This window comes from Rattus norvegicus, chromosome 14, assembly GCF_021556685.1.
Source record: "Rattus norvegicus strain SHRSP/BbbUtx chromosome 14, alternate assembly SHRSP_T2T, whole genome shotgun sequence".
NCBI classification, from domain to species: Eukaryota; Metazoa; Chordata; class Mammalia; order Rodentia; family Muridae; genus Rattus; species Rattus norvegicus.
The window spans coordinates 2,306,192-2,321,501 of record NC_141547.1 but is presented as its reverse complement, the minus strand read 5'-3'; the positions used below and the strand labels follow the sequence as shown (position 1 = coordinate 2,321,501).

Genomic DNA, 15,310 nt, shown 5'->3' with positions numbered 1-15,310 from the left:
TTTTTTTGGTGTTTTGGAGAGAAGGGCCTTCCGTGGGGACAGCTACATGTGTGGAGATTTGTAGCTTCTAGTTGGGAGGACTGCCCTGCTTCCTTTGAGAGCACGGTCTGGTGTTTCCTTCACACTGGTGAAGACGATGCTGTTGGTGTGCTCAGATGTTTCTTGGCAAGTTAAGGCAACCACCAGCTGTTCTCTCTTTTCTTCTTGGTGCATCTAGGACTACTTGGAGGTAGGCCTGAGGCATACACCTTTAATCCCAGCATTCAGGAAGCAGGCAGGCAGATCTGTGAGTTGATGCAGGCCTCATCTATACAGCCAGTTTAAGGTCAGCCAAGACTTCCTGAGACCCCGTCTCAAAACAACAAATGGGAACTTTACAATTGGATAAAAACAAAGGAACAAAACAAAACAAAACAAAAAACCCTAATCTGCTCAACACAGCTTTAGGCTGTTACACTTAAAGTGCCCCCAAGCCCCAAGACACCAGGAGGTAGTTACTAAAACTCAAACTCCTAAATCATCTCAAGCGGCTGTGATAAGAGCCTTTTTAAAGCCCCTGAGTATCCCAGCTGTGGTGGTCCACGCCTTTAATCCCAGCACTCAGGAGGCAGAGGCAAGCAGATTTGTGTGAGTTGGTGAGTTAGCGTAGCCCTGAACAGCCAGGGGTACGCAGAGAAACCCTATCTCAAAAAAAAACAAAAAGCAAAACAACAGCAAAAAAAACAAACAAAAAGAACAAAACAAAGCTGTGTCTATTATCGATTTCAGACTAGAGACATGAGCTATGCGGAAGGCTGAAGAAAAACACACAGGGTCAGACCATGAGGAGAACGCAAACCTCTTGGACCAAGGAGATGGCTCATGGGTTAAAGGCACCAGCGGCACCTCTATGACCAGAGTTGCTATCCTTGGGACCCACGTGGTTGGACAGTGAGAACTGACTCTTGGAGGTTGTCCTCTGCACGGAAAGCATACAGAATAAAAACTTAGTAATTCCACCCTCCTCCTTTGGAAAACAAAGTATAGTAAATAATAATTGCAGAACCTAAACCAGTCAAGCAAGCAAACAGCAAACCTCTTTCAGCCACTGTGCTTGCAGGCCCACCGCTTCCTGGACTGCGGTAGGGAGCGAATACACCCAACCCACGAAGCCTACCTTCAAAGCCTCAGCTGCCACAGACCAGACTCACACCTCCGCAGGGTTTGAGGCGCAGGCACAGTCACGTGGCAGGCTCTGGCCAATCAGCAGGCGGCTCGCGGGTGAGTCCCATAAAGGCGCCAGTCGCTGGCTGCTGACAGCCGCCATCCGGGCGAGAGCTGGCGGCCACCGGTGGAGAGCCGGGAGCGAGGGCCCTGCACTGCTTCATCTAGTGCAAACGGAGAGGGTGATTGGATAAGGTCCCTTCCTAAGAGGTACTACCATTGCTACAGAGGCTCGGCCCCGGGGCCGCCCCTGGCGGCTCTTTGGGTGAGAATAACCGTTTTTTTTGCCTCTCCCCTCCCCCATGAGCAGTGGGCCGCAGGGAGGGCAGTTGGGAGGCCATTGCCCAACCGAGTGCGTGCGGCCTGAAGCCCTGGGGAGCTGGGAGCCGCCGTCCTTTGGTCTTGACCAGCTGCGAACTTGTGGACCATTTTCTCCACTTTTTCCCGCTTCTAGTGCTTAGCCTTCCTACTCAAGGCTTGGAAGGAGGTTGGCGCAAAGTCCGGGGCGTAACGGTTCCTTCGTGGTTGGAGTGTCGGGCCATTTTCTGTACTGTAGTTTCGAGAAGGCGGGAGAATATTTAGAGCGCCTTTGTTGTGCCTGTTCTGTGTCTGTGGATATTGAGGGCAGGGAAATCCTGGTCTTCGATTCAGTCTCCTACCCTATGGAGCACTTTGGAATATACCAGACCCTCTGCTGTGTGCCCCACCTCCAGGCACAGGCCTGTGCATGGACAAGAGTGCCTGTGGACCACGGGAAGGAGCAGGTATGAGGAAAGGAACGAGAGAGGTGTCTCACAAAAGACAACCCCATCTCCTAGAGCAGATGGAAGTTGGATTTAAGAGTGATAATGGCGGCTGTGGTGTAGAAGTGATTCAAAGGTCAATACATAGAGTGAGGTGGAACCATGGATAATTGCTTGGCTCGGTAGTCCAAACTGGTCTTGCTTGCCTCCATCTCACCGGTGCCAGGATTACAAATGTTTTTACCATTACACCTGACAAGACTTTTTGAGTTTTAAAAGAAATTGTGTGTGTGTGTGTGTGTGTGTGTGTGTGTGTGTGTGTGTGTGTGCGTGCGCCCATGTGCCTGTTATGTGGATGCTGGGTCTGCACAGCTCTCTGGCCTGCTGGTCCTCAGGAATGTCCTATAAGCACTTCTAACCACTGGACATATCCCTAACCCAAGAACTGCTCATTTCTGAGCGGCTAGTGTAATGTAGGATTGATGGAGTAGCAAGAGCTAAGTCTCACAATGAGTAAGGTGTCAATTTATCAAAGGATCTATGTGTCCCGAAGGTCAGGCTTTTGAAAAGTTTGGTCTTAAGCAAATGCTTGGACAAAAATCTGAGGACATCTCTGTTACATGAGCTCATGGGGGACAGGTGGGGGGTGACAAGCAACCAAATGGAACCTAGTGGTTGGTATGTAGGACAGGATAGTAGTCTGTATGAAAGCACTTAATAACTTGTGGTGTCTAAGGTTGGCATAAAATGAAGTACACTCACTTTATGAAGTTAAGGGGGATAGGCAGGCATGGTGCCCAACATCTATAATCGCAACACTTGGGAGGTGCAGGTAGGAGGATCAGGAATCCTAGGACATCCTTGGCTATAGAGTGAGTTTGAGACCAGCCTGGGGAAAGGGGAGAGGGGAGAAAAAGAGACTGAGGCAGAGACCAGAGGGAAAGGAAAAGGGGAGGGGAGGGGAGGGGAGGGGAGGGGAGGGGAGGGGAGGGGAGGGGAGGGAAGGGAAGGGAAGGGAAGGGAAGGGAAGGGAAGGGAAGGGAAGGGAAGGGAAGGGAAGGGAAGGGAGGGATTAAGAATGGGACCAGAAGTTAGCACAGTAGACCATGGTCACAGGGGAGGTAACTGATGCCCCTCTTTCCTCTCTGGCTCCCCGGTGCCCCATTTTTCCTGTCAGAGCACTACTTATGTTTGTCAAGTGATAATTATCTGTTCACAGGGACCCGAAAGAAGTCTCCAGCCTCAGCTGTAACATTGGGCTTTGGCATCCTAAGTGCTTTACAAATATTTAACAGATGAACAAATAGAATTTGGAAGATGGTGTCCTGGGAAACAGAGTTTTAGGAGTGTCACAGTAATAGTCCAGTGACAGACTGCCACGCAGTCTGGTCAGGTAAAGTACGAGTCCATTGGACTTAAGAACTGAACATGGTGAGTGCTAGTGTAGGGGAAGTTGTAAGGAGCGAGGAGGAAGCCAGGTATGAAGCAGGTAATGCTCACAGTGCAGATTGGGGTGCTCTGTGTGAGATACACAAACCAACGCTGAGGCTCCAAGGAGGTAATAGGATTGTGAGACATTGTTTTAAGGAAGAGTCAGGATAATTCATGGTGTTTCAAGGCCTGGGTATGAAGAGACATTAATACTCTAATCGTAACACTCTAATCATGTGTCTTGAAGAAAAGGAAAGAAGTTTTGTTTTGAAATAAGTCTGTTATGTAGTCCAGACTGGCCTCAAACCTGTGGTCTTCCTGCTTCAGCCTCCTAGTGCTGGGATCACTGGTCTATGCCAGACTACACTAAGTTTATGTGACAAGAGACTGGTATAGATAAGTTGAAGATACGGAAAAGAAGGAAGCAGGGATCACTGAGGGTGAGGGGGCATGTCCCAGCATCTCACAGGCATGGCCAACTTTTGACATTATCTTATCTACATAATCCAAATGTAGTTGAGTCATAAAATTTGAAAAGGAAACCTCAATGCTTTAACTATGATAGCTCCCCTGGCCATATTCCTGGTGGAAATTAAGTTATCGACAGGCCATTTCCTTACTTATGTGGAAGGGAGGGAGGGAGGGAAGGAGGGAAGGAGGGAGGAAAAGCACCTGTTTGTCCTAATTGAAGTCTGGTTCTGGAGAATTCCTTTCTGAGACTGCGCTTTACACCTCAAGTGTGGTCCTAGAAGCAAACCCAGAGCTGTCTGTGCTAGGCTAGTGCCCTACCAAGGGGTCCTAGGGCCCTCATGCCCAGCCACTGCTCTAAAGGAGACAGGCTCTGCCAACTTCTGGCCTGCAGTGGTGTCCCTGCCCTGGCTTCCTGAGGAGCTGGCCCTTCAGGGATCTCAAACCAGAGATGGGAAAATCTTTGCCTCTTAGCCCTTCGGACAGTGGTGGGTTTTTCCTTACTGGTGTCACCGGAACTTCTTTCATCCACTTGTACATTTTAAACGGAATGTGTAATGCACTCAGGGGTGACTTTGAAATAGCCAAGGACACTCTCTTCCATGGAAATATAAATGTTTAGGCTTGTTTATGGTTTTAAAACTGTCAAAACAACCAGTACAAAGCAAGCACCTATCAAAACTTAAAGCCATCAACCCAGAAATGCTACTTGTTTGAAACAGGCCCCATTTAGCTCACTCTGTCCTTAAACTTGTTGTGTAACTGAGATGTCCTTGAATGACCCTGTTGCACTCCCAGTGCTGGATCACAGGTTTACAACACAGTGCAACTAATGAGATTGACTTCTTTCACATGTACATTAAGTTTTCTCCAGAGGTCTTTGTAAAGATTTATCTTTTTCTTAAATTATGTGTCTGCCTGTGTGGGTATGTGTGCATAGAGCAGGTGTCTGTGCAACTATCAGACATTCTAGAACTAGTTAGAGGAGGTGGTGAGTTGCCCTATAGGGTGCTAGGAATCAAACGTGAGTCCTGTGTTAGAGTAGTAAATACTCTGAATGATAAGCTCTTTCTCTAGCTCTTGTTTTTGCTTTTTCAGTCCTGTGGATTCAACCCACACTGTCCTGTTTACTAGGACTTATATTTATGTATAGGCATGTGCATCTATATGCACATGCATGCAAATGCTCTCTGAGGTGTGGACTTGCAGTTTTCCTAAAGGTTTATGTATGGATTTATGTATGGGATTCTATTCTGATGTACTGTCTGTGCATCTGTTTGGAGACAGGCTCTCACTGTAGCTCTGGCTGGCCTGGAGCTCATGGAGATCCACCTGCCTCTGCCTCTCCAGTGCTATTACTAAATGTGTGTACCACCATGCCTAACTTGGGGAGTTTGAGTTTTATTTTTTATTCTTCTTTTCCCATATATTTGGTTTTCTTTTATATGAGACAGGTTCTCAGGTAACTGGGTTTGACCTTGAGCCCAGAGAGTAGGAAAGGATGATCTGCTGACCTCATGCTTGTGCCGGAATGCTGGGATTACAGGCATTCCATCCGGGTCAGGCTCCTGCTCTGTTTGTGACAGGGCCAAATGATTTTGCTTCCTATAGCCTTGTGGCATAGTTTAAAGCTAGCTTTATTCTTTCATTCTTTACATTGTCTTGGCCACTTGCCCTCTTGTGTAGTTTATACTGACTTTAGAAGTTTCCCTTTGTCTGTGAGGTGTCTCTGTAGTTTTCACAGAGATGGCATTGACTCTCTATTTTGTTTGGTGGTGGGAACGTTTTTCCAGCCTGTTTTGTGTTCTCACCGCAGCACTGCTTCCCCTGTGACTTCTTGGCCTGCCAGTGCTGGACGGCTTGTGGCCTGTGGCCTTCTGGGAGCTTTGGCTCCTTGTCCTTAGAATTTTTTGAAATTGGTTTGGGGGTTTTGTTTTTATTTGTTTTTCCTGAGTCTGATTAATGACAGTGAAGACATGGGCAAATATAAGACAACTCTGATCTTGGAAAGTGACACTGAGGTACCGGTCACACAGCAGCGTGGGCCAGCTGTTTCACATGCTTCCCGATTCAGTTTCCTTTATGCATATGGTGTTTTGTCTGTGTGTGTGGTTGTGCCCCACGTGTTCGGTGCCCTCGGGGTCTAGAAGAGACGGTGGATCTCCTAGAGCTGCAGTTAAATGGTTGTGAGCCTCTAAGTGTGTGTCCTAGGAATCAATCACTCTGTAAGCACAGCCAGTGCTTTAACTGCTGAGCCGTCTCTCCAACCCCTAGCTCCTCCTCGTCAGAAAATCCCTTAGTCTGAGCCAAGGCTGTGCTGTTCCTCACCTTGAGTTCTAGGGAGAGAGGAAGGCGCTTTGGGGACATTGAACAGCTAGACCTGCTCCATGCACACGGAGTGGGGCATCTTTCCATGTGATTGTCTCTTCAACGCTTAACCTTTTACTTTAGGTGTGTGAGTGTTCTGGCTGCGTGTGTGAGTGTGTTGCATGCCGTGTCCTCACAGGTCAGAAGAGGGAGTAGGACTCCCTGAACTGAGTCTCAGATGGTTGTGAGCCTCCATGTGGTGCCAGGAGCTAAACCTTTGTCCTCTGGAAGAGGAAGAGGAGCCAGGTTCCTTAACCACTGAGCCTCCTCTGGGGGGGACTCTTTTCACTTTCTTCCTAAGGTTCTCTTTAGTTGTTTTATAATTTTTAAACTCAATGTATTTAGTTTGTTTGTTTGTTGGGTGTGGCCCTTATTGAACAGAACAGGATTCACGATAGTCATTTCTCTACTTACCCCTCGTGGGTCCCAAGGATAAAACTCCAGTGGTCAGTTTTGGCACAGTTTTGGCCTTTCCTGACTGGAGCCATCGAACAGGCTCTGTCTCCCATCTACACTTCTTTTACACTCCAGTAGACAGACATCACTCCTTGGCTAAGTTTGTTCAGAACAACTTTATTATTTTCGCCCTACCTACTACATAAGCACTTGCCACTGAGCCACACTTCCAGCCTTTAGAATGCAATTGTAGGCACTAGAGAGGTGGTTCAGTGGTTAAGGGTGTGTACTGCTCTTCCTGGGATTGGAACCCTAGCTCCAGGAGCATCTGCTACTTCTGACCTCTGTGGACTTGCATTCATGTGATGTACCCCCCGCCCAGCCTCCTCCAAGTTCATACCCCTAAAATAATAAAAATAAATCCTTTAAATGCTACTGTAAATGGCATCAGTTTCTTGCTTTCTTGGTGGCGGTGGTTTACTTGGGGTGGGCTTTAGCTTAGACTCTCGCACACACAAGCATGTGTGCCCCCACCGCTGCAGCCCCAGCCCTCCCTTACTACCCTCTCTTCCTCCCCCTCCCTCCCTTTCCTCCTCCCTCCCTCCCTGTATTCCTTCCTCTCTGGTATAGTTGCTTAGGCTAAGATTCCTGACTGGGTTATTTTAAATTTTCTTGATTTATTTATTCCTGAAAATAGATGTTCTCACAGTTTTTTCTGATTACAGTTTTTATCCCCCAACTCCTCTCGGATCCTCCCCACATCCCCACCACCAAATCCACACTCTTCCTTTTCACACTCATTAGAAAACAGAAAAACATAATAATTAAAAAATGAGAATAGAACAAACCAGAATAGGACAAAGCAAAGAAGCAGGAGAAAAAGAACCCGAGAAAAGGCACAGGAAACACACACAGACAACCCATAAAACCATAAACCATAAAATATAAGCAAAAGATCAATACGGTCAAAAAAGCTGCCCAGGCAGAGATAGGAGTCAGAAACCCTCCAAAGGACGATTAAGTTCACTGTGTCGTCCACCTACTGCAGGGCATCGGGCCTGGTTTGAATTTTACTCCCCTGGGGAAAACTAAGCTTTCCTTTGCAGGTGGGTTAAGTTGAACATAGCTTCTGGTTTAGTATGGAGAGGGGCTTGTGTCTGCTTCCTCTCAGCACGGGGACCCTGTCTAACTGAGACCTGTGCAGAACCTGTTAGTGCTGTCACAGTCTCTCCGAGTTCTATCTGTGTCAGTCCTGTTGGGTCTAGAAGGCCTCATTCCCTTGGTGTCCTCCATTCCCACTGGTTCCCTCCGGCTCCATGGGGTTTGCTGAGCCTAGACATGAAAGACCGAGTTCCCAGGTGTCTCACTCTGCGTACTGCACACTGTGGGTCTCTGCTCCCACTGAGTGCAGGAAGAAACTTCTTTGAAGACAAGTGAGGTGCTGACCTGGGCTCAGCGAGTGTCCTCATCCCCAGGAGTCATTCTATTGCTGTTCCTGCAGCAGAACTATGGTATTTTGTTTACTCTAGGTCCATGACCTATCTAGTGTCAGGTTCTTGGTCATCCAGGCAGTGTCGGGCATGGTTCCATCTCATGGAGTAGGCCTTAATTCCAACAGTGTTTATGTCCACAAGCTTGGTGCCACCAGTGTAGATCTTAAGTCAGGCCACAGTTGTAGACTCAGGGTTTGTGGCTGGTTTGTGTTTACCTCTCTTGGCTAGTAATGTTCAGAATGTCTTCTGGTACCATGAACACAAGTGAATGGGGTGAAGGCTGTGCTTAGGCCCCAGCATGACCTCTTCCCATGTACTGTGAGTTCTGTAAATGTCCTTGTCAGCAACAGTGTTTGCCATGTTTAAGAAACTTCTGCTGTTTTGTGTCTCCATACAACTCATCAAATGGCCCTTACCTTTAGCTGTCCCCAACCCCACATGTGTCCCCACCCTATTTGATCCTCCTGTCCCTGCCCTCTCTTCCCATTGTCCATCCATAACTGTATTCTATTTCCCCTTCCTAGAGAGATCTTTCCCTCCCCTCAGCCCTTTACTCTGTAATCACGTCTGTGGTTGTATGTATTGTGCCCTGTTTACTGAAGGCAGAACAGCTAAGATCCACATATGTGAATTACTACCACCTGCACCTCCTTTGTCTCTATGCATCTGATCACCTCACTAGGAATGATTTTTTTTCTATCTCTAGCCATTTTCCTGTGAATTTCATTATTTTGTTTTTTACAGCTGAGTAATATTCCACTGTGTACATGCACCACATTTTTAACAGCTGAGTAATATTCCACTGTGTGTACATGCACTACATTTTTAACAGCCGAGTAATATTCCACTGTGTACATGCACCGCATTTTTAATCCATTCATCCACAGACAGACATCTATTGCTATGTCCAATTCTTGGCTATTACAAATCCAGTATCTATGAGCATTGTTTAGAGCAAGGGTCTCTGCAGTAGGATGTAGAGTCTTTTGGGTATATGTCAAAAAGTAGTATAGCTGGGTCTTGAGGTAGATCTATGCCTTGCTCCCTGAGGAACCACTACACCGATTTCCACAGTGGCTGTACAAGCTTGTACTCTAGTAGTGAATGAGTGTCCCAACACCCTTGCTCCACATGCTTGCCCAGCAGGAGCTGTCAGTGTTCTTAGTGTTGCTTGTTCGGATGGGTATAAGATGAAACCTCTGCTCTCATTTCCCTGGTGACCACGGATGCTGGCCGTTTCTTTAGGTGCGGATGCTGGCCGTTTCCTTAGGTGCTGCTCAGCCATTTGTGTCTTGTCTTTTTGAGAACTTCCTGTTTAGATTGGTACTCCATTTTTAAATTGGGTTGTTTTCTTGATGTCCAGTTGTTTCATATCTTTTTATATTTTAGATATTAGTCCTTTACCAGATGTGCAGTAGCCGATGAGAATTCCCTATTCTGTGGGCTGCCCCTTTGTCCCAGTGCTGGTATCTGTCACCATACAGAAGCATCTTGGTTTCATGAGGTGCCACGTACTAATTGCTGTTCTCGGTGCCTGTGCTGAGGGTGCTCTGCTCAGGAAGCCATTTGCTGTGTTGATGAGTTCAGGCCTATCCCACTTTCTCTCTGATTGGGTTCAGTGTCTCTGGGCTCATGTTGAGGTCCTGATGCATTTGGAGTTGAGGTTTGTGCAGGACGACAAACATGGATCTGTTTGGAATCTTCCTTGTCTTGTTCCTGATTTTATAGTACTGCTTTGAGTTTAAGTCCCTTTGGGTTGATGTTGGCTGTGAATCCCCTCTATTATGTTGAAGTCCCTTGTGTTTCCAGTCTCTCCTTTTTTGAAAACTCTTGGAACCAAAAGCGTTTTGAATTTCACATTTGGAAATATTTGCATATAATTAATATAGTGAGATCTTCAGCCAGCAACATTAAATGCACTTATGTTCCATGTATGAGCAATGTTTATGCATATACACAAATATAGTTTTATAACAGCATTTTTAGCGTGTTTGCATTTTTACCACATTCTGTTCCATGAAGTCAGACATAGAATTGTCCAGGCATAGTGTCAGGTTGAGGCTGAACTGTCCGGATTCTGGAGCGTTTCAGACCTTAGGTCTCTCCACTGATGCTCAACCTGAGGCAGAGCAGAGTAGTGGGTCACGTGTGCGTTGGACCTGGGGAGGACGGACAGGGCTCCATGCCTGTTTAGAATGTGACTGTGAATCTGGATGAAAGAACCTCTCAGGCCTGACGGTGTTGGCTCAGAGGCTGGGCAGCCCCGAAACTAATGAAGGCTATGGCTACTCCAAAGAGACAGAGTGGGGGGAAAAAGAGGTTGGAGGATCAATAATCCTGGCCCCTGGAAGTTTAGAACAGTTTAGAAGCTGTGACGTGTGTGTGTGTGTGTGTGTGTGTGTGTGTGTGTGTGTGTGCGCGCGTGTGCGCGCGCGCGCGCGTGTGTGTGTGTGCGCGCGTGCGTGTGTGTGCGCGCGTGTGTGCGTGTGCGCGCGTGTCCGTGCGCGTGCGTGTGCGCGCATACGTATACCCACGTCTACCCATGCACGTGGAGACCAGAGGGGAGCCTTGGGTGTAGTCTTTATGAATGCTATCCACCTTGAGATAGGATCGCCAGTTCGGCTAGAGCAGGTGTACGGAGAGCACAGGAATCTTGCTTTGTTCACTTCCCCAACACTAAGATTGTAAGAGGCTCCTTCACCTCTCCCTGCTTTTCAATGAGGGTATTTGTGTGGCAAAGCACTCAACTGACTGAACTTTCCCCAGTCCCTGCAATTTAATCCCTTCCTTTTTGACGAGGCTTTAAAATTGATTTTAATTTACGTATCTGTCTATATAGCCTGGGTGCCGGTGCCCACACAGTCCAGAAGAGGATGCTGGATGCCATGGAGCTGGAGTTATGTTGGGAGCCACCCAATGCCAGTGTGAGGAACTGAACTCAGGTCCTCTGGGAAAGCAGTACATACTCTTAATGACTGAGCCGATTCTCCAGCTCCTGTAATTCCTTATAATAAATGCTCTGTGTCTCCACTGTCCCACGGATGGCCACCAACCACATGTAGGCAGATGTTAGGCACCTAGAGGTGGCTAATAATATGTATGATCATTTATAGCACCTATCAGTCATCAACCAACTTGGGATTGTGGGTATCTCTGTATTGGTGGGGACCAGACTCAGGACCTCACATGCAAGGTAAGTAAGTGCTCTGCCACTAAACTCACACTTCAGCTCCTGGTACAGTTTTAAATGGAAATAAAGATAGATGTTATTTTCAAGAGAAGCTGATAAAGTACTTTTAAAGTAATTTATTAATATAAGAACTTGGGGCTGATGAGATGGCTCAGAAGGTAAACCTGCCGGTCAGGTTTAAGTTTCCAGAATCCACTCTGGAAAGAGAGAACTGGCTAGTGGTTTTCCTCTGACCTGTGTAAGCATGTGTACATGTCCATGTGTGCAGCCATGCATGTGCTCATACAATAATAAATAACTCTTAAAGCCGGTGTCTAGGCTTCCTTGTCACTGATACTTTTAGGTGTAAAGTTTGCATTTAACACTTTGAAAGGGTACATTTTCCCTAAGAGACTACTTCTGCTCACCACTTCTTGAACAGCAACTTCCCGTCCTCTACAAACACCAGTAAGAGTACCAGGAGGCTCGCACCTGTCGTCCCAGTACTTAGGAGGATGGCTTTGAGTTTTAGGCTCATTTGGGCTTCAATAAGACCCTGTCTGAAAGAAAGAAAGAAAGAAAGAAAGAAAGAAAGAAAGAAAGAAAGAAAGAAAGAAAGAAAGAAAGAAAGAAAGAAAGAAAGAAAGGAAGGAAGGAAGGAAGGAAGGAAGGAAGAAAGAAAGGAAGGAAGGAGAGGGAAGGAAGGAAGGAAGGAAGGAAGGGAAGAATTAAATAGGTGGCAATTGGAAGGAAAAAGCAGAAAAATTAGGAACTCAAAACCATCCTAGACTATATGCTAACTTGAAGTAAGCTGGGATACATAAGTCCCTCCCCCTTTCATCCCCCCCACCAACCACAAAGCCAAGTTTGGTGGTATATGCCCATGACCGACTCTTGAGAGGTAGAAGCCTTAAGACTTCTGGGTTATCTTCAGTTTTATGCGGCTAGGTTGAGCTACATAAAACCTTGTCTCAAAAAGAAAAAAAAAGAATAGAAAGGAAAAAAAAAAACCAAAAAACCAAGAGAAACTGTATGATATTTGCACAGTAGCGGAAGATATTTGCACTACATGACAGCAAAGGCTTTGTGTTCAAAATACGTGATAGTGACAGACAGAACAGTAGAAATGTGGTCACAGTGCCTCGTGTGCTTGGTGGACAGTGCCGAGGGGCAGGAAACACAAAGAGGAGCCACATGTCTTCAGAGAGGCACCAGTCAGCCTCACACTTGCGCCTCTCTCTTGTGCACACACGGTTAATGTGGAGTAGGATGAGACACTGATACGGAGATGGAGACGGTTTGCACAGTCTGAAAGCAGGTGGCACGTGGTTTAGTAGCTTCACTTGTGCACTTATGCACAGCATGTATGTATGACTCAGTGATGTCACGTCTGGATTCATGCATGGCATGTACATGTGACTTGTTGATGTCATTTCCAGGTTCATGCACGGCATAAACATTCATATATTACTCACACGTTTTGACAACAGTGTCAAATGACCCTAAAATCTGACATGACATGAGTGAGGTGGGTGTGAATGGTTTGTGCAATAACAATAGATGTTGGGATCTTGGGATGCTGAGGCGGGAAGCTTTGGCAAGGTGGACAGTCCTGGTCTACACAGTGAGACCTTGCTCAAGGAGAACTAAAACAGGAAAGAACAGAGCATTTCTCCTGCAGTGAATTGGTTTAAGTGAAGAGAGCAGTTCCTGAATAAGCCTTATACGCATAGTAATGAGGGAGCTGTAGTGCATAGCAAGTAATGCTGTGTCTGCACCAGGCTTGAAGTGTTTCAGATAACACGAGAGGTAAGAGTAGACCAGACTGAAGACTGATAATGACCTGAAATTAATTCATTTCAGCCAAGTGGTATTCCATCTTCGCTGTGCTTCAGAAATACAGAACTTTCAAAAACTAAAACTGGTTCTCATACACTAGAGAGCGAGAAAAGCTAGACTAGCACCATGTGACCGAGCCATCCTCCTGGGCACTCTGCTTATGTCTCTGTCCATAGCATCAATATCTGTGTGCACTGAGTACTGCACACAGTCCCCAAAATGCAGAAGCAGCTTGCACTGCTGATGGTGAAGGTAGGATGCAGTGTCCACAATGGAATATCACGCAGCTTTAAAAAGGAAGAAGGGCTAGAGAGCTGACAGAGTCTTAGGAGCTCTTGGTGCCTCCAGACTTCAATCGATGCTTCCATTTTGAATGGCTCATGATTTGCCTCATCCTGGTATCATCCAATGCCTTCTTGCCTTGCCTGGCCACTGAGGACGCCTGTACAATAGCTGTACGCTCACTCACACACACACACACACACAAGAAGTGTTAACTGTACAATAGCTGTACGCTCACTCACACACACACACACAAGAAGTGTTAGCTGTACAATAGCTATACGCTCACACACACACACACATAAGAAGTGTTAACTGTACAATAGCTATACGCTCACTCACACACACACACAAGAAGTGTTAGCTGTACAATAGCTGTACGCTCACTCACACACACACACAAGAAGTGTTAGCTGTACAATAGCTATACGCTCACACACACACACACATAAGAAGTGTTAGCTGTACAATAGCTATACGCTCACACACACACACACATAAGAAGTGTTAGCTGGGGGTTGGAGATTTAGCTCAGTGGTAGAGCGCTTGCCTAGGAAGCGCAAGGCCCTGGGTTCGGTCCCCAGCTCTGAAAAAAAAAAAAGTGTTAGCTGTACAATAGCTATACACTCACACACACACACATAAGAAGTGTTAACTGTACAATAGCTATACACTCACACACACACACATAAGAAGTGTTAACTGTACAATAGCTATACACTCACACATACACATACATAAGAAATTATTTAAAAATACCAACTTTTGAAGGAAATGGAAGCTGAGGTCACATATAGATCAGGGTAGGTTTCTTACCTAGCATGAACATTGTCCTGAGTTCAATCTACAGCACCACAAAAGGGTGGGGGTGGGGTGGGGTGGGGTGGTGGCTGAAACCCACCTGCGATCCCAGCCCTGGAGAATCTGAAACAGGAAGTTTGCAAATTCCAGGCTAACCCTGACTACATGGCAAAGGAAAGAGGATGAAAGAAAATCTGATGTATTCTGTAAACACGGATTAAGGACTGAGGATTTTGAACTAATTAAAATAATATAAAGTGCTCACAAAATGGCAGAGCAGGTAAATGTGCTGGCTGCTAAGCCTGACAGCCTGAGTTCAATCCCTGGGACCCACATGGTGAAGAGAAATGATTCCTACAAGTTATCCTCTGACCTTCACACACACATGCACACATGCACACACAAATGTAATGAAAAATAAGGTGACTGCTGTGTGATCCCACATGTAACATCTGGAGTGGTGCACTTCATAGAAACAGAAGAGTCAGCTTGGGGTCTTGTGCTGCAGGCCTGGACCCCAGCTCTCAAGAAGTTCAAGGCTCTTCTGAGCAATGAGAGAGACCTTGATCCTGGGGTAATAACAACAGCAGAAATACAGGCTGTGGGGGCTGGAGGGATGGCTCAGAGGTTAAGAGCACTGACCGCTCTTCCAGAGGTTCTGGGTTCAATTCCCACCAATCACATGGTGGCTCACAACCATCTGTAATGGAATCTGATGCCCTCTTCTGATGTGTGTCTAAGGACAGCTACTTATATATAATAAATAAATGTTTAAAAAAAATACAAGTTGTGGGTACCAAGGGTGGGGAGACGAGACTCGGTGGGATAGGGATTGTTCAGTGATGTAGGATTTGAGCTCTGTGAGATAAGGAGATGGAGATATGAATATGTGCAGTCATAGTAGACCAAGGACTTGGTTAGGATTGTTTCTGAATGGACTTTACACAAGTCAAATGTAGACTGACTGGAGGAACTGAGCTGACAAGAGTATGAGCTCTTGTCTCTGCACAATACCACCGTCCAGGCATCTCAGATAGAGCAATGTGCGCCAAAGAGCCAGATCTGAACACTGGGTTCTCCTTTTGTTGTTAGTGTTGAGGCTTGGACTAGGGCCGAGG

General features: G+C 46.5%; 1 protein-coding gene across 20 annotated transcripts in view; it reads left to right on the top strand.

Moving 5' to 3' along the window:
• Window positions 1-1,244: 1,244 nt before the first annotated feature.
• Window positions 1,245-15,310, top strand: part of Brdt (bromodomain testis associated) — a 56,113-nt gene continuing 42,047 nt past the window's right edge. For 13 of the 20 annotated variants that reach the window (XM_087582780.1, XM_087582779.1, XM_087582778.1 and 10 more), the window contains exon 1: window positions 1,257-1,468. The gene's annotated coding sequence lies outside the window, so the exon portion shown is untranslated. 20 annotated transcript variants of the gene reach the window in all.